Source organism: Pseudophryne corroboree, chromosome 8 (genome assembly GCF_028390025.1).
Source record: "Pseudophryne corroboree isolate aPseCor3 chromosome 8, aPseCor3.hap2, whole genome shotgun sequence".
Taxonomy (NCBI): domain Eukaryota; kingdom Metazoa; phylum Chordata; class Amphibia; order Anura; family Myobatrachidae; genus Pseudophryne; species Pseudophryne corroboree.
In genome coordinates, this window is record NC_086451.1 from 208,462,855 (window position 1) to 208,488,977 (window position 26,123).

The 26,123-nt window shown below is 45.3% G+C and overlaps 1 long non-coding RNA gene across 1 annotated transcript in view; it reads left to right on the forward strand.

Annotated features, from left to right (window-relative positions):
- Positions 1 to 26,123, forward strand: part of LOC134948824 (uncharacterized) — a 218,538-nt gene that overhangs the window by 131,618 nt on the left and 60,797 nt on the right. Inside the window, exon 2 of the long non-coding RNA XR_010183036.1 lies at positions 18,596 to 18,712. This is a non-coding gene — a long non-coding RNA (uncharacterized LOC134948824). The remainder of the gene's footprint in view (positions 1 to 18,595; positions 18,713 to 26,123) is intronic.

A 26,123-nucleotide genomic window follows, 5' to 3' on the forward strand; every position in this document is an offset into this window, starting at 1 on the left:
CCCCTACATAATTGATAGCCTCAGAAATCTGCTTCGCCTCTGATGGGTCATCAGATTGCATCCCCGACACCACCTGCGCCAACCATTCATCTACAGCTTTAAGTACCCAGGCACCAGCGAGAACTGGACGCAGGGAAACACCTGATAAGGTAAACATAGACTTAAGAATTGCTTCAATCTTCCTATCCGTGGAATCCTTCAATGTCACTGACTGCACTGAAGGAATTACCCTAGCCTTCACCAGGGGAGAAATAGGAGCATCCACTTTTGGAGCAGTCTCCCAGAACCTGGTATCCTGCTCCGCAAAGAGATAAAGAAACCTTAATTTCTTAGGAGCCTGAAACCTTGAATCCGGCTTAAGCCATGGTTCTTTCAAAATATCTGCAAAATGTGTATAGGAAGGAAAGACAGTTACTTTTCTCTTCTGACGTTTGAAAAAGGCAGAAGAAGTCTCCGCCTCCACCGTATCCTGAACATTAAGTGTCTGACGTATGGCCTCAATTAACAATCTGACACCTGAATTTACCGACAATTCCTCCTCTTCCCAAGCGGAAGAATCTTCCCACTCAGGATCCAGTTCTCCCTCTTCAAAAGGAGTGTCTGGATCTGCCTCCTCACCAGGAAAGGTGATAGCAGGTAGCGGGTGCTGACGTTTAGAGGCTGCTGAGCCCGAAGTAGTCACAATTTTATTAATAGACTGTGCTAAATCCGACAGACATTTACCCATATTCCTAGCCCAAAGTGGTTCCTCTGCAGGCTGATCTGTATGAGAACCTGACTGAGCATGACGCAAATTCGCAATAGCATCAGCCATGTTCCTAGCCCAGAGAGGTACCGACTGATCTGTCGACCCACTAGACTGTTCAACTACAGGCGTCCCAGAGCATGTAGTGCAGAGAGAACCTGGATCCGTTCTACCCTTAGAAAGTTTGGATCCGCATTGGGAACAAGCAAAATAAACAGCAGAGCCTGTCTTCCCCTTAGCAGATTCGTCTGGCTTATTGGCCATCCTGCAAATCTAATGATCAAGGCTATGCTAAAAAGGGGGGTGTTAAGGAGGACTGACAAAAACTACTTCTAAACCCTTAACTACTTATTTATTTATTTTTAAACAAAACCCCCCTTAGATAAAGAAAACACAAAAAGGGAAACTAGTACTAGGGACATAGGACCTCCCGGTTAGCAGACAATGGTGCCTAACCCTAGGATACTGTCTCAGTTATTTATCAAAATAATCACAGCCCCTAGTGGGGATTGATGTACAAAATACTTGCGGTTGGGCGATCCGCTCCTTAAGGTGAGAGCCCCGCTGTGTGTGTGTGATGTGGCGTGCAGCGTCCCCCGCATGCAGTAGTGTGGAGAAAATGGCGCCCGGTGAAGAAGTCCGCCCCCACAGACTGAGGTGGGCGGCGCTGTGCTGAGCGGAAGACTGACTGCTTCCATGGCGGCTAACGGTCACCTACACGGCCGCACCGGCCAGCGGAAGTCGGGCGCGAGCGCGGCGGCGCATGCCTCTAACAGCCGTGACCGGCGCCAGTAAGAAGAAAAGCCGTAGTCTGGTCGCCCTGCCCGGCGCCGCCAAGAGCGGCTGTAAAGTGCATTGCCTCTCCCATTCACCGCGCGCTCTGTAACCAGCACAGCGCCCGCTGCGTGCTACACACACACATAATCAAATCACATTGTAAAAAAAAAAACAGCCCAACGCAGGGACCTGGTTGTGGCTGCAGAACATACCCATAGAAGCCTTCTTAACAATGGATAGGAGAGAGGGGGGCCCCAGTGTCAGGAGTGGTGACTTCCCCGTAGGCTGCATAGAGTGGGGAGAGCTCACTAACTAGACCCCACACTCCGATACCTGTCGCCTGTAAACAGGGACTTAGGATCTGCTTCAATAAAATAAAACAAATAAAACCTAACTAAATCTAATAGACAGGAACTGTGCCTGCACTCTCCAGGCACAAAACTTAAACTGAGGTGTTGGGCTGGCCAGGCTGGAGATGGGAGGGGTTGGAGGTGGGAGGAGTTTCTTTTGATAGGTTCTGTGCCAAAGCTCCCTTCCACACACTCTAACCCCATCAGTACAGACGCAGCGTCCCCCAGATGGATGACAGAGAAATTATGGTCTTTGGAAAGGCCACCAGATTATTGATGTACACCTATTCTTGTAAAATTCCAGTCAGCTGCCAGAGTCTACTGTGCATTTGCAGGTTTCCTGGAAAATGGCACGGTGGCCATTGTATTTCTGTGCACATGCAAAATGCTGGGAAAATACCACACCATTTTCCCGCAAGTTGTGCAGCAATGCAGAACTCTGTAAAGGTAGTCTGTATTGAAGAAATGGGTGCAGTGTGGGCCCTCCTGGAACCAGGGACCTGGGGGCACCATGCACATGGCACCCTGGGTCAGAGCACATGTAACTCAGACCAGAGGGCTGCATTTGTGATTTTTGCTGGCCTTTTTTAGTCGCACTCTGCAATTGCATGCCCACATCATGTCTTTACTGTATCTTCACTCCAGCTCAACACCCAACTGTAATCACATGGATGCCCACTCTCTTTTTCATCCACTAGGGGTCACTGGAGTACTCTTGGGATATGGATGGGGCATTAGCATGGATAGGCACATATAAATATTTAAATTAGTAACCCTCCACCCCCTCCGTACTCCCAAGATACCTCAGTATTTTTTGTGCCTTTAACAGAGAAGGGCACACTCTGGATTCTCCCCTTTTTTCAGAAGGTTCAGAAACTCCAGCTACTGTGGATGTGGTACATGCACTTCGTATTTATGTAGCCGAACATTACCAGTACGTAAAACAGATACATTGTTTGTTCTCTATGATGCAGTCAAGATACGTTGGCTAGCTTCCAAACAGACCTTAGCTATATGGATTAAGCTGACCATTCATCAAGCTTACTTTCATGCTAGTCTACAAGTGCCTGCATCTATTTCAGCACATTCTGTGGGGACGTCATGGACAGCAGGTCGTGGAGCTTCCACGATGCAACCTTTCCGTGCAGCTACATGTCATCAGTGCACACGTTTGTATGCTTTTACAAATTTGATAATTCTGCGGCATCAGCATCTAGCTTTGGCCGTCTACTGTTACAGGTGCCAACCAGCTCTCCCGCCCAAGGGAGAAACTTTGGTACATCCCAAGAGTACTCCAGTGACGCCTAGTAGATGAAAAAGAAAATAGGATTTTGGTAGTTACCAGGTAAATCCATTTCTTTGAATCCATAGGGGTTACTGGACGCCCACCCCGACCAGTTTCACCTGTCTTGGGGTAAGTTCAGTATATCTTATGGTAACTCTTTATCAGCAGCTTGTTTAAATGTTATGGTGATTGTTATCTGTTGTCGTGTCAACTTTCTAGTTGTCTGTTATGTTATAATGTTATATGTAATTTACCATACTGTAGTTCATCCTCTCGTTCGCTCCGGTTTGGCTTAGCAAAAAACACTGAGGTATCTTGGGAGCATGGATGGGGGGATAGGGTGATAATGTCGATTATCTTACAGGAAAGAAAGCTATACTTTATACACACTTAGAATACACTTTACCATGGAGCCGCTGCGGCCGCTAACCTTAGTACACACGCTACGTGCTTTATACACTGTATCACTGTACAGACTTTGCGTACAAATGCCGCGCTGGGAGTACAAAGTACACACAGCGCGCGCACACCCAGAGATACACTTTAACCCTTTACAGCAATGCTATGATAAAACACTTTAAACCTTAGCAGTAATGTAATGCAATGATAAAACACTTTAAACCTTAGCAGGGCAATGAGGACACGACACCAATTGTGATTTTACCGCTGGGTTCCGACACCACAGTGGATTATTGCTGAAAGGGGGATTACAATACAATACAAATAATACACTACAATATAACAGAGTAAATGGCTACAGTCAATGTACATACGTGATTGGAATCACTTGCGCAACCCGGCCGGTCCCCGGTCATCTGATAGATAACTTTGTGAGTCTTGTGCCAGGCCAGGCTGCAGCAGGCTTTATGTATACAATTCTTCCAAAAGCAATACAATGGATACTGTAATCCCTTTGTCCATTGAACACAGGAATGCACTTTTACAGTACAGGAGAGGTCATAGGTCGATTTGAAAAGGTAGGCGGTCTTTCCTAACTGCTCTTGTGGGTGGTCTCCTCTGGATTCCCGCCGCATACATAATATACAGTAAATACAGTTTATATCTATATTCTGCTTCTGCACATAACTATCCGCAGGAACATGTGATCTTCCGCAGACCAACACCGGAATGTTACCCTTAAAATACCCTACAGCTGGATACCAAACACCACCTTATAACCTTAGTCTGTCCCCTCTTATCCTGTAAAGGTGAATCCCTTTGTTCTGGAATCATTTAAACTGTTGTTACTTTCTGATGTGGTGCAGGGGGACTATGTGTACAATGGCCCTCATTCCGAGTTGTTCGCTCGGTATTTTTCATCGCATCGCAGTGAAAATCCGCTTAGTACGCATGCGCAATGTTCGCACTGCGACTGCGCCAAGTAACTTTACTATGATGAAAGTATTTTTACTCACGGCTTTTTCTTCGCTCCGGCGATCGTAATGTGATTGACAGGAAATGGGTGTTACTGGGCGGAAACACGGCGTTTCAGGGGCGTGTGGCTGAAAACGCTACCGTTTCCGGAAAAAACGCAGGAGTGGCCGGGGAAACGGTGGGAGTGCCTGGGCGAACGCTGGGTGTGTTTGTGACGTCAACCAGGAACGACAAGCACTGAAATGATCGCACAGGCAGAGTAAGTCTGAAGCTACTCTGAAACTGCTAAGTAGTTAGTAATCGCAATATTGCGAATACATCGGTCGCAATTTTAAGAAGCTAAGATTCACTCCCAGTAGGCGGCGGCTTAGCGTGTGTAACTCTGCTAAATTCGCCTTGCGACCGATCAACTCGGAATGAGGGCCAATGTGCACTATTTGGATTAAATATGTAATGTTTTGATAGCTCTCCATGCGTTCACAAACTCTACCGTAAATACCCATACCATGCGCAGGACCGCGGGAGCGACCATACGCAAATTGCGAGTATGTGCACGCACGACAGAACAAGTACACGCGCAGAGGCCATCTGTGTGTGATTTGTACGTGATGTGTGTACTGCAATATTTTTCGACTTTGGCAGTCACCAATAACTGCCACTATCTAATCACTAAACAGAAAAATATCTACACAATATCTACAGAAGATTTGGATGGTCGGGGTGAGAGTGGTAGGTAGGAAATGTATGACCTAGTGGGATAGTAAAAAGCATGAATGTATGAATCCATGTCTGAGAGGCATGTATCTTCGTGCCGTATATGTTCTAAATAAGCTTTGAGGTATTGCGAAGTATACATTAAATCCTTCTTATCCCGTATTAAGGGTCTGTAAGTGGGCCGACAAACACTACCGAGCTCTTTTCGGCTTCTTGTTCCAACAAATGGGGTGCACATTTAGTTGATGATACATGGAGGGGGAACATATGTGAGTGTTAGTATATGTGGATATCACCTGTAGACTATGTGTGTCATTAACTGAAGTTTGTAGAGATGAAAATAAGACACATATCTAAAATACATTCACATAAACATTTACATAAACATTCTTGGGTAGGGCTGATGTCTTTTTCCGGATGGGTGTATCTGGGCAGAGGGGGAGACAAAAGGAAAACGGGTGAAAGAAACAGGCCATGGAATTCATTTGCAATCCTTATCATAACACTGTCTCTATGGATGGGTTGTGAATTAAATCTGCTGCTATAACAATGCCCTCGCTCCTTAGACTCATCAAGTTAGGAGGAGGAGGGGCGCCCAAGATGGCTGCCTCACCTTTTGTATGCTCCTGATCATCTCCATAAAACAGCTTAAATTCACCACAACTGACCTATGAATCATCATAAATATCCAAGGACTTACCTTTAACTTGTACTACTCTACGCGGGCATCTCATCAAAACCAACGGATTGCATTCCTGCGCTGAGATACACACTGGATTGAATCCTGGACTGAATCCTCTGCAAACCTCCACTGAGAAATCCTTCAGTTTAGCAGCTGCTGCACTCTGCATTGGACATTGCCCAGATAAGGTACTGTGGATTACAACCTATCTTTGGCTACATCTAGCCCCTCACTTAGACATCATCCACCTCTGTTCTCTGAGCAACTAATAACTGACTTATTGCATTAATCTACTAATATCAGTATATTCAGGCTCTGAATTGCTGAAGGCTCACTGTTTCAACTCAGGATCCATTTCCCAGGACATGTTATCACTTCCCCCCACACACAAGAAACCTACTTCAAAGGCCTCTCACACTGAGACTTTTCACACCTACACAGTAGGAATTGGCTTCTAACACCTTCCCAAAAGTCTGCCTATGCTAGGATAATTGATTAAATCAGCAGCTATTTTATTTATCCCTTGCTTCAAATATACCCAATAGGTTATAGCAATAACTTTGTTCATAAACCCATTAGAATTTTGGATCAAATACCGATTGGGGGAAAACAAAACACAAAAAGGAAGAAAAAAAACAAAAACAAAAAAAACACTGCTTTCTCTCCCTCTCTCATCATCATCATATGCAGCTCAAACTCATAGTAATCTGTCATTGATGACCAAATGTATACATATTGCTCCAGCTTCATTCTTTCACTCCGCCCACCACGTTCTGCAGTTCCTATCACACCATCACAGGCTTCTATTCTCCAATCCCTTGGCATTTTAAAAAGAAAACACAGGCGCATTCGTGGGAAGCGAGCAGGCAGGAAACTTATTTCCCCCGGTAACCATCTACGTCCTTTGCCCACCTGCTCACCCCCATACACAAAGAACAATCAAATAGAAGTAATACCCAAAAGACGGCCCTATGTTTGGAAGGACAGAACTGTCAACTCTCGCTTTGTGACCCCCATACCCAGAGCTCCTGCACTTAACATAAAGAAAACTGAAGGCCCTCTGGTATGCCCAATCAGGTCAGTCCTTTGTAATGCCAGATCTATAAGAAACAAGACTGCAACAATTGCTGACCTTATTGAATCTGCAGATCTAGCCTGTATTACAGAGACCTGGCTAGACGAAAATGCAGCACCTATATTGGAGGCTGCGGTACCAACAAACTACTCTGTCATCCACAACCCAAGACTGGACCGCAGGGGTGGCGGGGTGGCTATCTGCTTCAAAAAAGAACTTAAACTTAGGGTCCACCCTATTGAAATTACTCGCTCATTTGAGTGCATTGCTGCCCAGAGTTCGACAGGATTAGGTTTCAGAGTACTTCTCATCTACCGGCCACCTGGAGATGGAAAGATATTTCTACAAGAAATTGCAGACACTGTTGCTGGCCTGGTTCTGGAACATCAAAGATGGCTCATCCTCGGGGATTTCAATGCATGGGTGGATGATGAGCTCTCACGCCTTGGCCAAGACCTCCTGTGCACAATGAATGGTCTGGGCTTCACACAGATAATTCCCTCTGCCACACATAAAAGTGGTCACACTCTTGATCTTGTCTTTCAGATTGGATTAGAAGTCACTGACCTAAAAATAAACCCAGTCATCTGGTCAGACCACTACTCCCTCTGGTTCTCAGTTGCAACCCCTCAAATAAGATCTCTGCCCGTGGAGTTGACCAGGTACCGTCCAAGGAGGGGTATGACTCCCCAGGCTCTTGCAGCAAATATGGATCTCTCTGCTATACTGGGTGCCTGTGAAGATCCCTGTTCCCTAGTCCGTTATTATAATAGGGATGTTAAGGCTGCAATTGATATTATCGCCCCTGTGCGTATAAGACCTCGTAAACCACATCGTCAAGCTCCATGGTACGACAACAGTGTTAGTGAGCTCAAGAAAAGGGGGCGTAGACTGGAAAGACGATGGAGGAAGACTAACCTAGTGGATGACAAAATAAAACTAATAAAGCATAACGAAGAATATCAAGCGACAATCACTCGCAAGAAATCACAGTTCCTGTCAAATGAGATCACAGCAGCAAACAATAGGCCAGCTCAACTTTTCCGCACAGTGGAGATGCTTTGCAAGCCAGCATGCCTGCAGACTGATGAGACCCTTTCCCAAGCAAGATGCAACGAGTTTGCAAACTTCTTTGCAGATAAAATATCCACCATCCGGGCTGGAATATCCACAGTGCCATCAAAGGAGAGCCAAACTACAAAGCCTGCCAATATAAGCTACCTGCCTTCATGGACCAGCTTTGACCCAGTGGATGTAAAGGACACTGCTGAAATTGCTCGGATTTTGCGTCCCACCACCTGTGGCCTGGACCCAGCCTCAACCAAGCTTCTAATAGGTTGTACGGATATAATCGGTCCTGTCTTTGCAAAAATTGTTCAATGCTCTTTGCAGACAGGCATTTTTCCTGGACCCCTAAAGGAAGCAATTGTTAGACCACTTCTTAAAAAACCTAATTTAGATCCCGACTGCATGTCCAACTACAGACCGGTATCAAACCTTCCTTTCCTAGGAAAGGTTATTGAGAAAGTGGTTGCAAATCAACTGGAAACTCGCCTGACAACCCATGATATTTATGATCCATTTCAATCAGGATTCAGGAGAAGACATAGCACTGAAACAGCCCTGGTGTGTGTGTTAAATGATCTTCTGATGGCAAAAGACAGAGGTGACTGTTCAATATTAATCCTTCTGGATCTCTCGGCAGCATTTGATACCGTGGACCACGGGCTTCTGATTGAGCGACTGATACACTTCTGTGGTCTGGATGGCACAGTCCTAAACTGGTTCAAATCATTTCTCACAGGCAGGTCACAGAGAGTATCATCTGGATTATACTCATCACCACCAGTGCCATTGCCATGTGGTGTCCCACAAGGTTCTATACTATCCCCCATGCTTTTTGCAGTATACATGCTCCCATTGGGCGAAATAATCAGGCGCCATGGCCTGGTCTACCACTGCTATGCAGATGATACACAACTGTACTTGTCCTTTGCTCCGGGCACTGATAACCCAGTAGCAACCCTGAATGGCTGTCTAGCTGAACTACAGGAGTGGATGAGCGCCAGTTGGCTGCGACTGAACCCGGATAAAACAGAGGTCCTTATAATACGACCGCAACATCAAAGGACAAGACTGCAGCATAGCCAACCAACTGGACTTACACTCGGGGATTCAGAATTACAGACCAGTGATCATGTGCGGAATCTTGGCGTTGTCCTGGATGATGGCTTGACACTTAAACATCAGATATCAGCCACAATCAAATCCTCATTCTTTCACCTGAGGAACATAGCCAGAATCAAGCACCTAATTCCCTCAGATGATATGCCAAAAGTCATACATGCATTTGTATCATCTCGATTAGACTACTGTAATGCCCTCTACCTTGGTCTACCAGCAAAAGAATTGCAACGCTTACAGCTGGTGCAAAACACAGCTGCCAGGCTGTTAACCAACCAGCCCCGTTCCAGCCACATAACACCCATCCTCTACTCCCTTCACTGGCTGCCTGTAAGATGGCGAATCCTCTTCAAGATTGGCTTACTGAGTTTCAAAGCATTACATGACCAAGGCCCAAGGTACCTGAAACAGCTTCTGATCCCATACTGCCCCACTCGATTACTGCGATCTGTAGATGAAGGACTTTTAGCAGTACCTAGAATCTACCGTAATTCATCTGGGGGTCGAGCTTTTAGTCATGCGGCTCCGACTCTATGGAACTCACTTCCCAGCACAGTGCGAGAGGCCCCAACTATAGAATCCTTCAAAAGTAGACTCAAGACTTTCCTGTTTACTCAAGCATTTCCATAGTGTCTCTTTTAGTATCTTCATGCTTCTGTATTTTATGAAAAATGTACTTCATTATTTTTCTGTACTATATTATGCTGTGTATCTGTTAAGCGCCTTGAGTCCTATTGGAGAAAGAGCGCTATATAAATAAAATTATTATTATTATTATTATTATTAAGTTTGTGCCATGCTTGCGCCACGTCAGAATTCGAACACACCTAAATATCAAGCCAATAATTATGACGACTCCCAGGATACAAAGGAGACACTTCCCTACACTCATAATATTTTAAGCCCACTCTCCTAATCCTGAGAACCAATTTCGTGGGTTCAACCATGAGACACAGCCGGTCAGCTCATTACCCACAGCCGTCAGGGTAAGGTTGTGTCTCATCCGGAAGCACTTCAACTGCAAGATATCGTCCATCTTTTGATCGATGTTCTCCGTGGGGTTGTCAGTGCTGTTCGTGATATATGTACAGCACTTCACACCATATTGAGTTGCCAAAGTAACACAGTACCCACCCGTCACGGCTGTGATATAATTTAGGACCATCCTTTGCTGAATCAGTTCCTTCTTGTAAGCTTGTAACTCCCTTCCCGTATACCTGAAGGTGTCGTCATACATCTCAGTGATATTATCTATCAAGTTCGCTAGCGCATGGATATACCTATAATGTATAATTCCTCTGGCAGTACGGGTGATATCTACTGCGGGAAGGAATTGAATCCCGGTGGATTCGTGGATAAAATCAGAGGCTACGTGCTCTGTCCTCTCTATGAGGTGTCTCTTGACGATGTGTTCATAGTGAGTATGAGTGTAAGGAGCCTGAGCACTGCGGTGAACATCTTTCATCTTATCATGGGTTATGGTCATGACCTCTGGTAACACTCTTCCAATGTAACACAATCCCTCTGAGCTCGGGGCAAGCCACTTGTACGCCTTCCTCCCACATATGAAATAGGCATCATCGGGGAGAACATAGGGGACTGAATATGACATTACCATATTACAAACTTTCCAAGTGAAAAACCCAATACCTAGTTCTCCCATCTGCTCAGTACAAGTATCGGGCTGGATGATATGATCACAGTACCCTGGTGATACTTCTCCAACTCACATGGTCTTGCTTCCTTGAGTATACCTATACCGGAAATACCTTCCACTGTTGGCTATTTAGCGTTCAGAGTCTATGGGTATCCTATCAGCTCTGTGTGAAAAGGTCATTGTCTGGTTATTCCACATCACTTCCCAATTTCCCGGTTTTCGGTAATTGGAAATATTTAAACATAATAAGGATCTATCTACATGGTACTGGTGGAGCTTCAAGCTAGGGGGCCTAGAAATATTGAATTTCTTGTCCACCGGTCTCCCACCCCGTAATTCGAGTACCTCATCTATTGCTAAAGGGTATGGTACTAATCCTGACTTGCTCTGACCTTGAGGTACTTGTGAGCACACCCAGCATTCTGTCTGGTTTAAGACCTTACCCACTAGTGAGTGGTAATCACTCAATGGATGACGGTCCATGTCAATATTAAGGCTGGACTGACATCTCTGGATGCACCCATCCTTGACTATGTTCTCACAATTCCTACAAATGCAATTTTCCTCAGACAATAACCCTTCACAGTGCCTCCGAGCTCCCTGACTACCAGAGCGCTTTCTGATACTCGCCTTTGCTTGAGTGATGTGTTGCTCTTGAGATTCTACAAATCCATCCTCGCCATCAGAACCCATTCCAGATCCTTTCTCGACCTCTCTGGGACCCTCACTGAAACAGACTGTCCTGGTCAACAACAGGATTAACAGGAAAACCCGTAACGCAGTCTCTTGGGGTAAGTCCATCTTGTTAAGGGAAGAGAAGGGAAACAAGAAGGGGGAGAAAGAGAAGGAGAGAAGGAGGGTAGTGGGAGATGGAGAAAGAAAAAAAACTGGTGCGACAACCGCCTCTGGTCTTGTTGTTCTCCGCACTCAGGTGCCGTCTCAACAGTCCTCCCTCTCAGCTTTCCCGGAACAGACACTCCAGTGATACGATGTTCTCTACACTCTGCTCTTTGTCACGAGTTCTCTCCGGGTCAGCGACCTTTCTGTAGGGAACATAAATCTTGCATTTCAATGTGTTTAACTGTTGTGTATTATCAGTTGTGCGAAGTAGACCATATGTGGAAAGTGAAAAGAGAGAGGAAATAATAAAAAGAAAATTTGTCAATTTGCGTTCACCATCAGGCTGTCACACCATCATGTATATCGGTATCTATGCACAGTCTCCCTTCACCAGTATTCCCATTCTCCACCCTTTGTGCATGACCAGGCACACTGATACTGGTGTCCCTATGCTGGTGAGATATACTGGGTTTGGGCAGAACTCTGAAAAGACCGAGTAGGCATGTGACGTTTGAACTGTAATCCTGTCGGTGAACATAAGAGATGAAGAGGAAACTTTGAAGACAAATCACAGAGTTTAGTAACAGATAAGTTTGTAGAGGCAAAGAAGATTTTACAAAGTTTGACATCTGGATTGGGCACTACGGGGAATGATTCCCTAATCGGTCTGTTCCCCTAAAAAAAATTCTATGTGTGTTATATCTCTACTGGGACTATCCCAGCCATCAATCCAGTGTCTTGTCCATTCTAAGTTCATAGGGAACCCGGTATCTTTGAGATAATTTCCTCTACCTGTGACGGACATGCATCTAGAACAGTGAAATGCAACATTAGTCTTCGTGGGTATCTAACATATTTTGTGCTTCCTGGGTGGGAGCACTCTATATGTATACCATCTCTAACAAAACTCCTGTTAAGTTACTTAGAGGTCACTTCTGCTAGAGAGAGAAGCAGAAGTTTAGAGGCCTCCTCCTAACCCCAGCAAGTTCTGTCAAAAGGGTAAAGTTGCATTTATTCTGTTCTTCCCAGTAACCGAATTGTGTTCTCTATATGGCTCGTGATTCCTTACTATATGTCCCTTGATCCCGTCTATGTGTTTAATAACATGGCTTGTTTTCTCTGTCTAGGGGTCTATATTGGCTATGTGTTCTACTATACCTACAATCTCTGGCAAAATGCCCTTCCTTCCTACAAGTGTAGCATATCCTAGGTCCTTTCTTACTATCCGTGTTTTGGGGTTTAGGTTGATGAGACTTTGGTGTAAGGGCCTGTATACTTTCAATCCTCAGCCTCTCCTCCTGTTGTTTTCTACGCCTAACAATATTCTGGTGATGTTTAATTGCGCACTCTCTAAGACAAGCTACTGTGACCCCTTTCCAATTAGGCAAAGATGTTTGTACCCTGTCCCTTACTGTCTTATTGAGTCCGTCCATTAGCACAGAGAGCCACTTCCCTATAATTCGCATCGTTCCCTGTATCTGATACCCCCATGTATCTATCCATTATTTGCAGGGCCCCCGATGGAAATATTCAGATGTCATTTTATTTTCCCTCTGTTTTATGGAGAAAATTCTTCTGCACTCAATGGGGAAACACAACTCTAGTTGCCTATTAATTCGTTCTACATTTTCCTGGTTGTTTCTGTCAGTCATAAGACTATCCGTCTCTAATCTACAATCAGTGATACATTTCTGGGTGTCAATATTAGGGGGTAGGCACGCTTTCAAAAATATCCACCAATGTTTGTTTGTCGGTTCATACGCATTACCCAGATCTCTGATACATTTCTGACATCTGGCTAAATGCTTCCGAGGGTCGGGGAATTCTGAAATGATTGATCGCAGCTCATCGCTGGGCCACGGGCAATATATTGCATTATTCCTGGTGAGGATTACTCCCTGACTATCGGTTCCCCCATTGGGAGTAACTATTTCCAAGACAGGGTGTAATCCTACCATTCCGTTCCTAATCTGTTTACTGTGAGGTGTTGTTGTCTATGTGCAATGAACTGTCTCACACTTACCGGTAGCTGTGACCTCACTAGTTCTTTCATTGGGGAATACTGTTACTGCTCTACCTGGTTGGACAGGCCCCACCTGAGTTTTCTGCAAAGTGACTGTTTGGAGGAGAGCTGGAATTTGGCTGGATCCTTCATCTTCTTGTGACCTATAACCTTGAAAAGACTTCAAAACAGGATACATCTTGCAAAAATTAGGGTTAATACATTGTTTTTGCATACTACTATCATTTACGGATATACCATTGACTGTAGCCATCTCTTCCCCTTCGACCTGTGTCGACAATTGTGTGTTTGTGTTCCCATTCCCGCTAGTTTTTGAACCTGTTTTGCAAATTTGTTCTCTTTACATATCCCCCTCCTGTTGCCATAATTTTAAACAATCATTATGTCTAGTCCTTTGTTTTTCTGGATTTAAGAAGACATATACTACTGCTTACATTCTGCAGTACCTCTGGTTCAAAGCTGCCCACCCTAGGGAATGGTTCCCTATCATTGTTAGTCATACATATCCACTCATTGCATAAAACTTCTGTGTGTGAACCATATTTTTCACACATGATAAACCTTTTGGCCACAATTCTGCCTGAACCCTGTCTAAACGTCTCTTACTTGAGCAACTGGCTCCCATATTTGTGGGTCTCTTCCAATATCTTTAAAAAATTCCCACAAACACTAAAATACTCAAATAAGTAGACGGTGGAAGTATACCTGAGCGCCTTCCACTCGCTCGCGCCCACGCTGGCCAGTACTACCATACACTGTTGATAGCAAAGGCAATGTACCCAACTTAGGGCTCCTATCAGACCTTACAACACCATAATTTATTTAGGTGGAAGTTCTGTTTGGAATATTTTCCTGAGAGAGGCAGTGAAAATTTCCTTTTCGGTATCTTTCTACTGGAATTGTTTGTAGGGTGAAAAACAGAGAAATTAGATAACTATCTTTCACCCTTTCCAGTGAAGCCCACCAGGGAGATTTTCCGAAGTTATCAAAGAAAAACCCCTTTGTCTATACAATCACGTCTGCGTATGCTCTTCCACAGCACATGTGACACAATAATATCACGTTGCTCTGTGCAGAACAAACAGACATGTGATGCAATAGCACAGCCTATAGATACTAGTTATCTATATGCCCTATGACTGCTGTAAACCACCTAGAGTTGTATGGGATACCACTCAGTCCACCAAGACCACCTAGTTAATAACGCAGGGTTGCGAACCTTACGCCACCAGGCCTCTACTAACCCAGTGTGTCCACCTAGACCACCTAGTTATTGGGTTCAGTATCCACTCAGTCCTGCATTCGCTCACTCAAATACACTTTATTTTTATTTTCTGTACAGAAAATTAGGATTCATTCAAGTTGGCAGCTTTACCCCCAGAGGCAATTTAAAAAATATATATTTATACTAAATTTTGTTTTTATACTAAATTTCTTTAGAAACCGGGTAGTTTGGTGCTATTGTAGCGTGGCTACTGTCCCACCTTTAAACTAAACGAACTATTGTGTAATTTGTACTTAGCGAGCGTACTTCTAACGCAATTTGCGTAAACACGCAATCATGCGTGTCTCTTACGCTGCGTACGCAGTCTTGTACTTTGTCCAAGACACGTGTATAAAACCGTACGTCCGCAATAGCACAAATCGCACAATTCTATCAATGTGAGCAATATTAATTATAATCGCTCACTTAACACAACACACAGTTTCTTCTGTATAAACTTTTACAACTAGGCCAGGCTGCGTGTGTCTTACACTTACTTCCTTAAATATTTTTTTTATTTTTAACTCTATAGCACCAAATATCTCCGGTTTTCACATAAGTTTAAATGATTCTAGCAATAATCAATAATTCAAATGGTATGATTCAGATTGGATAGCTATCTTGCAGAACATACACTGATATAAATATACACATAATTATAATAATATTATATATGTACCATTCACTGGTCTCCTATGAGAGTCATTAACCCATTCAGTGCTTCTAATTTGCATATCAAAGCTATGTGCTTTTGTCTGCCTGTAAAAGTGGTTTTTTTTTCACTGCTAAGAAAAAGCAGTTACACAGGTTAATTTGCATTTCAATGGCTATCCTAAACTAGCAAGCAGAGTTAACTGAATCCTAGAGGTAGAAGGGGAAAAAAAACTTTGTTTTTATCTGTGTGTAGTTCTTTCATCAAGTATTCATCTACCTATTAACTTTCATTAGGCCCCATTGAAACAATTTGTAATTGACTATGGCATGGGTTAAATAAATGCATTGGCAACTCATAAATCGTGTTTCATGTGACCAAGGAAAGCTGATTATTCTGTGCAGTGAAAATCAGCTATTTAGAAAAATGACCTTCCCAAAATGGCCGCTGCTCCTCCCACTTCCACATCCATGAGGGTTACACAAAATGGTGGACAGGCCATGTGGTTAGTCCAAAATGGAGGACAGACCATGCGGCTTCCTTTGTCACAAAGAAATCAAACATTATACAAGCACCTGAAGTTATTTTAGGCCTGAGTTTAAAAAAAACCAAGAGGGTATGCAAAGAATATGGGTGCTTTGTAAGGTTTTTGCGCCAAAAAAACTTTCACAGATTTTAAATAACTTTTTTTCTGTTTATCTTACGAGTTCTACCAGCATCCCTACAAACCATACAGAGCAGACGTCATCTAATCAGCAAATAAATAGGGTTTCTCAGTGCATCCACCGACAAAGAAAAGGATACGTAGGATACCTGTCCACCCTTTTGCTGATAGGTTAAGTCTGCTGTGACCTGTTAGGTTGTGGATATGTGGAAAACTGGACGATGCCCCCAATTGATAATGTCGATTATCTTATAGGAAAGAAAGCTATACCTTATACACTTAGAATACACTTTACCATGGAGCCGCTGTGGCCGCTAACCTTAGTACACACGCTGCATGCTTTATATACTGTATCACTGTACGGACTTTGCGTACAAACGCCGCGCTGGGGGTACAAAGAACACACAGCGCACGCACACCCAGAGATACACTTTAACCCTTTACAGTAATGTAATGCAATGATAAAACACTTTAAACCTTAGCAGTAATGTAATGCAATGATAAAACACTTTAAACATTAGCAGGGCAATCAGGACACAACACCAATTGTGATTTTACCGCTGGGTTCCGACACCACAGTGGATTATTGCTGAAACGGGGTTTACAATACAAATAATACATTACAATATAACAGAGTAAATGGCTACAGTCAATGTACATACGTGATTGGAATCGCTTGCGCAACCCGGCCGGTCCCCGGTCATCTGATAGATAACTTTGTGAGTCTTGTGCCAGGCCAGGCTGCAGCAGGCTTTATTTATACAATTCTTCCAAAAGCAATATAATGGATACTGTAATCCCTTTGTCCATTGGACACAGGAATGCACATTTACAGTACAGGAGAGGTCATAGGTCGATTTGAAAAGGTAGGCGATGTCTTTCCTAACTGCTCTTGTGGGTGGTCTCCTCTGGATTCCCGCCGCATACATAATATACAGTAAATACAGTTTATATCTATATTCTGCTTCTGCACATAACTATCCGCAGGAACATGCGATCTTCCGCAGACCAACACCGGAATGTTACCCTTAAAATACCCTACAGCTGGATACCAAACACCACCTTATTACCTTAGTCTGTCCCCTCTTATCCTGTAAAGGTGAATCCCTTTGTTCTGGAATCATTTAAACTGTTGTTACTTTCTGATGTGGTGCAGGGGGACTATGGCCCTCATTCCGAGTTGATCGGTCGCAAGGCGAATTTAGCAGAGTTACACACGCTAAGCCTACGCCTACTGGGAGTGTATCTTAGCTTCTTAAAATTGCGACCGATGTATTCGCAATATTGCGATTACAAACTACTTTGCAGTTTCTGAGTAACTTCAACCTTACTCTGCCTGTGCGATCAGTTCAGTGCTTGTCGTTCCTGGTTTGACGTCACAAACACACCCAGCGTTCGCTCAGACACTCCCCCGTTTCTCCAGCCACTCCTGCGTTTTTTCCGGAAACGGTAGCGTTTTCATCCACACGCCCATAAAACGCCGTGTTTCCGCCCAGTAACACCCATTTCCTGTCAATCACATTACGATCGCCGGAGCGATGAAAAAGCCGTGAGTAAAAATACTATCTTCATTGTTAAATTACTTGGCGCAGTCGCAGTGCGAATATTGCGCATGCGTACTAAGCGGATTTTCATTGCGATGCGATGAAAAATACCGACCGATCAACTCGGAATGAGGGCCTATGTGTACAATGTGCACTATTTGGATTAAATATGTAATGTTTTGATAGCTCTCCATGCGTTCACAAACTCTACCATAAATACCCATACCACGCGCAGGACTGCGGGAGCGACCATACGCAAATTGCGAGTATGTGCACGCACGACAGAACAAGTACACGCGCAGAGGCCATCTGTGTGTGGTTTGTACGTGATGTGTGTACTGCAATATTTTTCGACTTTAACAAGGGTTACTAATTTAAATATTTAAATGTGCTTATCACTGCTAACGCCCTGGCCATATCCCAAGAGTACTCCAGTTTCTCCTATGGATTCAAAGAAAAGGATTTACCTGGTAAGTACCAAAATCCTATTTTCAGCGACTCCATGTCTATTCCAGCCCCAGTAACCCCCATCAGTGCAGAGCCTCAAATCATGTTTCAGCCTTGAAATAAAAATGCATATTGCAAATGCCAAAAAAATGCGACTTGAAGCAAAAAAAGGCAAATGGTATTTTAGGCTGACTCTGAATAAGGCCATGTAAATCTGCCCTAAATGCTAAGGTGTAGTTACGCTGTATAAACTCTGTTTTTTTTATTTTTTTTGTGATCCCAAATCTGAATTATCCACTATGTGATTACCTCACTCAGAGAGAAACATCCAACTACCAGAAGATACAAAATGTTGCACCCCAGCAAAAGCCACTGTGAACCCCCATAACAAATGTGAAGATAAGATGTGCATGCCATAAGCACTATGAGAAGCAGGTATTTTCCTATTTAATGTTAGATTTATTGAGTGAATTCAGCATGTTCCTGTGCTGCTTTGGTTCTTCTAATCCCCTTTTACAAAACATATGTAAACATATCTGACATAACTTTAGGGTTTAATGGAAAACAACAATCTCCATGTTTTATTTAGAAAACTTTTTGTTTCGGTACAAGAATGTCAAATATCTGGCAAAATCCTCTAGTACAGAAGTATATAGAGAATATCGCTGTATATAATATAAAAGGTTCAAATCACAGTAAGTACAAAAAAAATAAGAATTTACTTACCGATAATTCTATTTCTCGTAGTCCGTAGTGGATGCTGGGAACTCCGTAAGGACCATGGGGAATAGCGGCTCCGCAGGAGACAGGGCACATCTAAAGAAAGCTTTAGGATCACCTGGTGTGCACTGGCTCCTCCCCCTATGACCCTCCTCCAAGCCTCAGTTAGGATACTGTGCCCGGACGAGCGTACACAATAAGGAAGGATTTTGAATCCCGGGTAAGACTCATACCAGCCACACCAATCACACTGTACAACTTGTGATCTGAACCCAGTTAACAGCATGATAATAGAGAAGCCTCTATAAAAGATGGCTCACTACAACAATAACCCGAATTTTTTGGTAACAATAACTATGTACCAGTATTGCAGACAATCCGCACTTGGGATGGGCGCCCAGCATCCACTACGGACTACGAGAAATAGAATTATCGGTAAGTAAATTCTTATTTTCTCTAACGTCCTAGTGGATGCTGGGAACTCCGTAAGGACCATGGGGATTATACCAAAGCTCCCAAACGGGCGGGAGAGTGCGGATGACTCTGCAGCACCGAATGAGAGAACTCCAGGTCCTCCTCAGCCAGGGTATCAAATTTGTAGAATTTTACAAACGTATTTGCTCCTGACCAAATAACTGCTCCGCAAAGTTGTAAAGCCGAGACCCCTCGGGCAGCTGCCCAAGATGAGCCCACCTTCCTTGTGGAGTGGGCATTTTAAGATTTTTGGCTGTGGCAGGCCTGCCACAGAATGTGCAAGCTGAATTGTACTACAAATCCAACGAGCAATCGTCTGCTTAGAAGCAGGAGCACCCAGTTTGTTGGGTGCATACAGGATAAACAGCGAGTCAGATTTTCTGACTCCAGCCGTCCTGGAAACATATATTTACAGGGCCCTGACCACGTCAAGCAACTTGGAATCCTCCAAGTCCTTAGTAGCCGCAGGTACCACAATAGGTTGCTTCATGTGAAATGCAGAAACCACCTTAGGTAGAAATTGAGGACAAGTCCTCAATTCTGCCCTGTCAGAATGAAATATTAAATAAGGGCTTTTATATGATAAAGCCGCCAATTCTGACACACGCCTGGCTGAAGCCAGGGCTAACAGCATCGTCACCTTCCATGTGAGATATTTTAAGTCCACAGTGGTGAGTGGTTCAAACCAATGTGACTTTAGGAAATTCAACACAACATTGAGATCCCAAGGTGCCACTGGAGGCACAAAAGGAGGCTGTATATGCAGTACCCCTTTTACAAATGTCTGAACTTCAGGCACTGAAGCCAGTTCCTTTTGGAAGAAAATCGACAGGGCCGAAAATTGAACCTTAATGGACCCTAATTTTAGGCCCATAGACAGTCCTGTTTGCAGGAAATGGAGGAAACGACCCAGTTGAAATTCCTCTGTAGGGGCCTTCTTGGCCTCCCACCACGCAACATATTTTCGCCAAATGCGGTGATAATGTTTTGCGGTTACGTCCTTCCTGGCCTTGACCAGGGTAGGGATGACTTCATCTGGAATGCCTTTTTCCTTCAGGATCCGGCGTTCAACCACCAAGCCGTCAAACGCAGCCGCGGTAAGTCTTGGAACAAACAAGGCCCCTGCTGGAGTAGGTCCTTTCTTAGAGGTAGAGGCCACGGTTCGTCCGTGAGCATCTCTTGAAGTTCCGGATACCAAGTTCTTCTTGGCCAATCCGGAGCCACGAGTATCGTTCTTACTCCCCTTTGCCGTATAATTCTCAGTACTTTTGGTATGAGAGGCAGAGGAGGGAACACATACACTGACTGGAACACCCACGGTGTTACCAGAGCGTCCACAGCTATTGCCTGAGGGTCTCTTGACCTGGCGCAATACCTGTCCAGTTTTTTGTTGAGGCGGGACGCCATCATATCCACCTTTGGTTTTTTCCAACGGTTCACAATCATGTGGAAGACTTCTGGATGAAGTCCCCACTCTCCCGGGTGTAGATCGTGTCTGCTGAGGAAGTCTGCTTCCCAGTTGTCCACTCCCGGAATGAACACTGCTGACAGTGCTATCACATGATCTTCCGCCCAGCGAAGAATCCTTGCAGCTTCTGCCATTGCCCCCCTGCTTCCCGTGCCGCCCTGTCTGTTTACGTGGGCGACTGACGTGATGTTGTCCGATTGGATCAATACCGCCTGACCCTGAAGCAGGGGTTTCGCTTGACTTAGGGCATTGTAAATGGCCCTTAGTTCCAGAATGTTTATATGAAGAGATGTCTCCAGGCTTGACCATAAGCCCTGGAAATTCCTTCCCTGTGTGACTGCTCCCCAGCCTCGCAGGCTGGCATCCGTGGCCACCAGGACCCAGTCCCGAATGCCGAATCTGCGGCCCTCTAGAAGATGAGCACTCTGCAACCACCACAGGAGGGATACCCTTGTCCCCGGTGACAGGGTTATCCGCTGAAGCATCTGAAGATGCGACCCGGACCATTTGTCCAGTAGGTTCCACTGGAAAGTCTTGCGTGGAATCTGCCGAATGGGATTGCTTCGTAGGAAGCCACCATTTTTACCCAGAACCCTTGTGCATTGATGCACTGAGACTTGGTTCGGTTTTAGGAGGTTCCTGACTAGCTCGGATAACTCCCTGGCTTTCTCCTCCGGGAGAAACACCTTCTTTCTGGACTGTGTCCAGGATCATCCCTAGGAACAGAAGACAAGTCGTCGGAACCAGCTGCGATTTTGGAATATTGAGAATCCAATCGTGCTGCCGCAACACTACCTGAGATAGTGCTACACCGACTTCCAAGTGTTCCCTGGATCTTACCCTTATCAGGGAATCGTCCAAGTAAGGGATAACTAAAATTTCCTTCCTTCGAAGGGATATCATTTCGGCCATTACCTTGGTAAAGACCCGGGGTGCCGTGGACCATCCCTACGGCAGCGTCCGAACTGATAGTGACAGTTCTGTACCATAACCTGAAATACCCTTGGTGAGAAGGGTAAATTTTGACATGAAGGTAAGCATCCTTGATGTCCCGAGACATCATGTAGTCCCCTTCTTCCAGGTTTGCAATCACTGCTCTGAGTGACTCAATTTTGAATTTGAACCTCTGTATGCAAGTGTTCAAAGATTTTAGATTTTAGATTTTAAAATCGGTCTCACCGAGCCGTCTGGCTTCGGTACCACAATAGTGTGGAATAATACCCCGTTCCCTGTTGCAGGAGGGGTATCTTGATTATCACCTGCTGGGAATACAGCTTGTGAATGGTTTCCAAAACTGTCTCCCTGTCAGCGGGAGACGTCGGTAAAACAGACCTTTGGAAACGACGAGGGGGATACGTCTCGAATTCCAATTTGTACCCCTGAAATATTACCTGAAGGATCCAGGGGTCTACTTGCGAGTGAGCCCACTGCGCACTGAAATTCATTGAGAACGGGACCCCACCGTGCCTGAACTTGTAAAGCCCTAGCGTCATACTGAGGGCTTGGCAGAGGCGGAAAAGAGTTTCTGTTCCTTGGAACTGGCTGATCTCTGCAGCCATTTTCCTCTCCCTCTGTCACGAGCAGAAAAGAGGAACCCTTTTGTCCGCTTGCCAACCAGGACTGCGCCTGATAATACGGCGTCTTATTTTGAGAGGCGACCTGGGGTACATCCCCTTTTTTGTTAAGGCAATACTTCCAAATGCCGTTTGGAATCCGCATCACCTGACCACTTTACTGGTATAATTGGACAACGCACTTATACTTGATGCCAGTCGGCAAATATTCCGCTGTGCATCATGCATATATAGAAATGCATCTTTTAATTGCTCTATAGGCAATAATATACTGTCCTTATCTAGGATATCAAATTTCCAGTCAGGGAATCCGACCACGCCAACCCAGCACTGCACATCCAGGCTGAGGCGATTGCTGGTCGCAGTATAACACCAGTATGTGTGTAAATACATTTTAGGATACCCTCCTGCTTTCTATCAGCAGGATCCCTAAGGGCGGCCATCTCCAGAGAGGGTAGAGCCCTTGTTCTTACAAGCGTGTGAGCGCCTTATCCCCCCTAGGGGGTGTTTCCCAACGCACCCTAACCTCTGGCGGGAAAAGGTATACTGCCAATAACTTTTTAGAAATTATCAATTGTTATCGGGGGGAAACCCACGCATCATCACACACCTCATTTTATTTCTCAGATTCAGGAAAACTACAGGAAGTTTTTCCTCACCAAACATAATACCCCTTTTTTTTTTGGTGGTATTTATATTATCAGAAGAGTGTAAACTTTTTCCATTGCCTCAATCATGCAATGTGTGGCCCTATTGGAAATCACGGTTGTCTCTTCACCGTCGACACAGGAGTCAGTATCCGTGTCGGCGTCTGTATCTGAGGTAACGGGCGCTTTAGAGCCCCTGTATGAGACGTCTGGACATGCACAAGCTGAGTAGCCGGCTGTCTCATGTCAACCACTGTCTTTTATACAAAGCTGACACTGTCACGCAATTTCAACAGTACATCCACTCAGGTGTCGACCCCCCAGGGGGTGACAACACTATTACAGACACTCTACTCCGTCTCCTCATCATTTTTCTCCTCATACATGTCGACACAAACGTACCGACACACAGCACACACACAGGGAATGCTCTGATAGAGGACAGGACCCCACTAGCCCTTTGGGGAGACAGAGGGAGAGTTTGCCAGCACACACCAGAGCGCTATATATATACAGGGATAACCTTATATAAGTGTTTTTCCCTTTATAGCTGCTGTATTGTTTATACTGCGCCTAATTTGTGCCCCCCTCTCTTTTTTAACCCCTTTCTGTAGTGTAGTGACTGCAGGGGAGAGCCAGGGAGCTTCCCTCCAACTGAGCTGTGAGGGAAAATGGCGCCAGTGTGCTGAGGAGATAGGCTCCGCCCCTTTCTCGGCGTCCTTATCATCCGTTTTCATGTATGTTTTGGCAGGGGTTAAATGCATCCATATAGCCCAGGAGTTATATGTGATGCATTTATTTTAGCCATAAAAGGTTTTCTATCGATTTATTGCGTCTCAGGGCGCTGCCCCCCCAGCGCCCTGCACCCTCAGTGACCGGAGTGTGAAGTGTGCTGAGAGCAATGGCGCACAGCTGCGGTGCTGTGCGCCTACCTTTATCTGAAGACAGGAAAGTCTTCTGCCACCGATTTTTCCGGACCTCTTCGCTCTTCTGGCTCTGTAAGGGGGCCGGCGGCGCGGCTCCGGTGACCCATCCAGGCTGAACCTGTGATCGTCCCTCTGGAGCTAATGTCCAGTAGCCTAAGAAGCCCAATCCACTCTGCACGCAGGTGAGTTCGCTTCTTCTCCCCTTAGTCCCTCGATGCAGTGAGCCTGTTGCCAGCAGGTCTCACTGAAAATAATAAACCTAAACTAAAACTTTCACAAAGAGCTCAGGAGAGCCCCTAGTGTGCACCCTTCTCGTCGGGCACAGAAAATCTAACTGAGGCTTGGAGGAGGGTCATAGGGGGAGGAGCCAGTGCACACCAGGTGATCCTAAAGCTTTCTTTAGATGTGCCCTGTCTCCTGCGGAGCCGCTATTCCCCATGGTCCTTACGGAGTTCCCAGCATCCACTAGGACGTTAGAGAAATAAGAATTTACTCACCGGTAATTCTATTTCTCGTAGTCCGTAGTGGATGCTGGGGACTCCGTAAGGACCATGGGGAATAGACGGGCTCCGCAGGAGACTGGGCACTCTAAAGAAAGATTCAGGACTATCTGGTGTGCACTGGCTCCTCCCCCTATGACCCTCCTCCAAGCCTCAGTTAGGAACTGTGCCCGGAAGAGCAGACACAATAAGGAAGGATTTTTGAATCCCGGGTAAGACTCATACCAGCCACACCAATCACACCATATAACTCGTGATAGGAACCCCGGTTAACAGTATGATAACAATGGAGCCTCTGAACAGATGGCTCGCAATAACAACCCGATTATAGTAACAATAACTATTTACAAGTATTGCAGACAATCCGCACTTGGGATGGGCGCCCAGCATCCACTACGGACTACGAGAAATAGAATTACCGGTGAGTAAATTCTTATTTTCTCTGACGTCCTAGTGGATGCTGGGGACTCCGTAAGGACCATGGGGATTATACCAAAGCTCCCAAACAGGCGGGAGAGTGCGGATGACTCTGCAGCACCGAATGAGAGAACTCCAGGTCCTCCTCAGCCAGGGTATCAAATTTGTAGAATTTTGCAAACGTGTTTGCCCCTGACCAAGTAGCAGCTCGGCAAAGTTGTAAAGCCGAGACCCCTCGGGCAGCCGCCCAAGATGAGCCCACCTTCCTTGTGGAATGGGCTTTTACTGATTTAGGCTGCGGTAATCCCACCGCAGAATGCGCCAGCTGAATTGTGCTACAAATCCAGCGCGCGATAGACTGCTTAGAAGCAGGAGCACCCAGCTAGTTGGGTGCATACAGGATAAACAGCGAGTCAGTTTTCCTGACTCCAGCCGTCCTGGAAACATACATTTTCAGGGCCCTGACTACGTCCAGTAACTTGGAATCCTCCAAGTCCCTAGTAGCCGCAGGCACCACAATAGGTTGGTTCAAGTGAAAAGCTGAGACCACCTTCGGGAGAAACTGAGGACGAGTCCTCAACTCTGCCCTATCCATATGGAAAATCAGATAAGGACTTTTACAAGACAAAGCCGCCAATTCTGATACTCGCCTGGCCGAAGCCAGGGCCAACAACATGACCACTTTCCACGTGAGATATTTCAAATCCACAGTCTTAAGTGGCTCGAACCAATGTGATTTCAAGAATTCCAAAACCACATTGAGATCCCAAGGTGCCACTGGGGGCACACAAGGAGGCTGAATATGCAGAACTCCTTTGACAAACGTCTGAACTTCAGGCAGTGAAGCCAGTTTTTTTTGGAAGAAAATCGACAGAGCCGAAATCTGGACCTTAATGGACCCCAATTTGAGGCCCAACGTCACCCCTGCTTGCAGGAAATGCAGGAATCGACCCAGCTGAAATTCCTCTGTCGGGGCCTTCTTGGCCTCACACCACGCAACATATTTTCGCCAAATGCGGTGATAATGTTTTGCGGTGACATCCTTCCCGGCTTTGATCAGGGTAGGGATGACTTCCTCCGGAATGCCCTTTTCCTTTAGGATCCGGTGTTCAACCGCCAT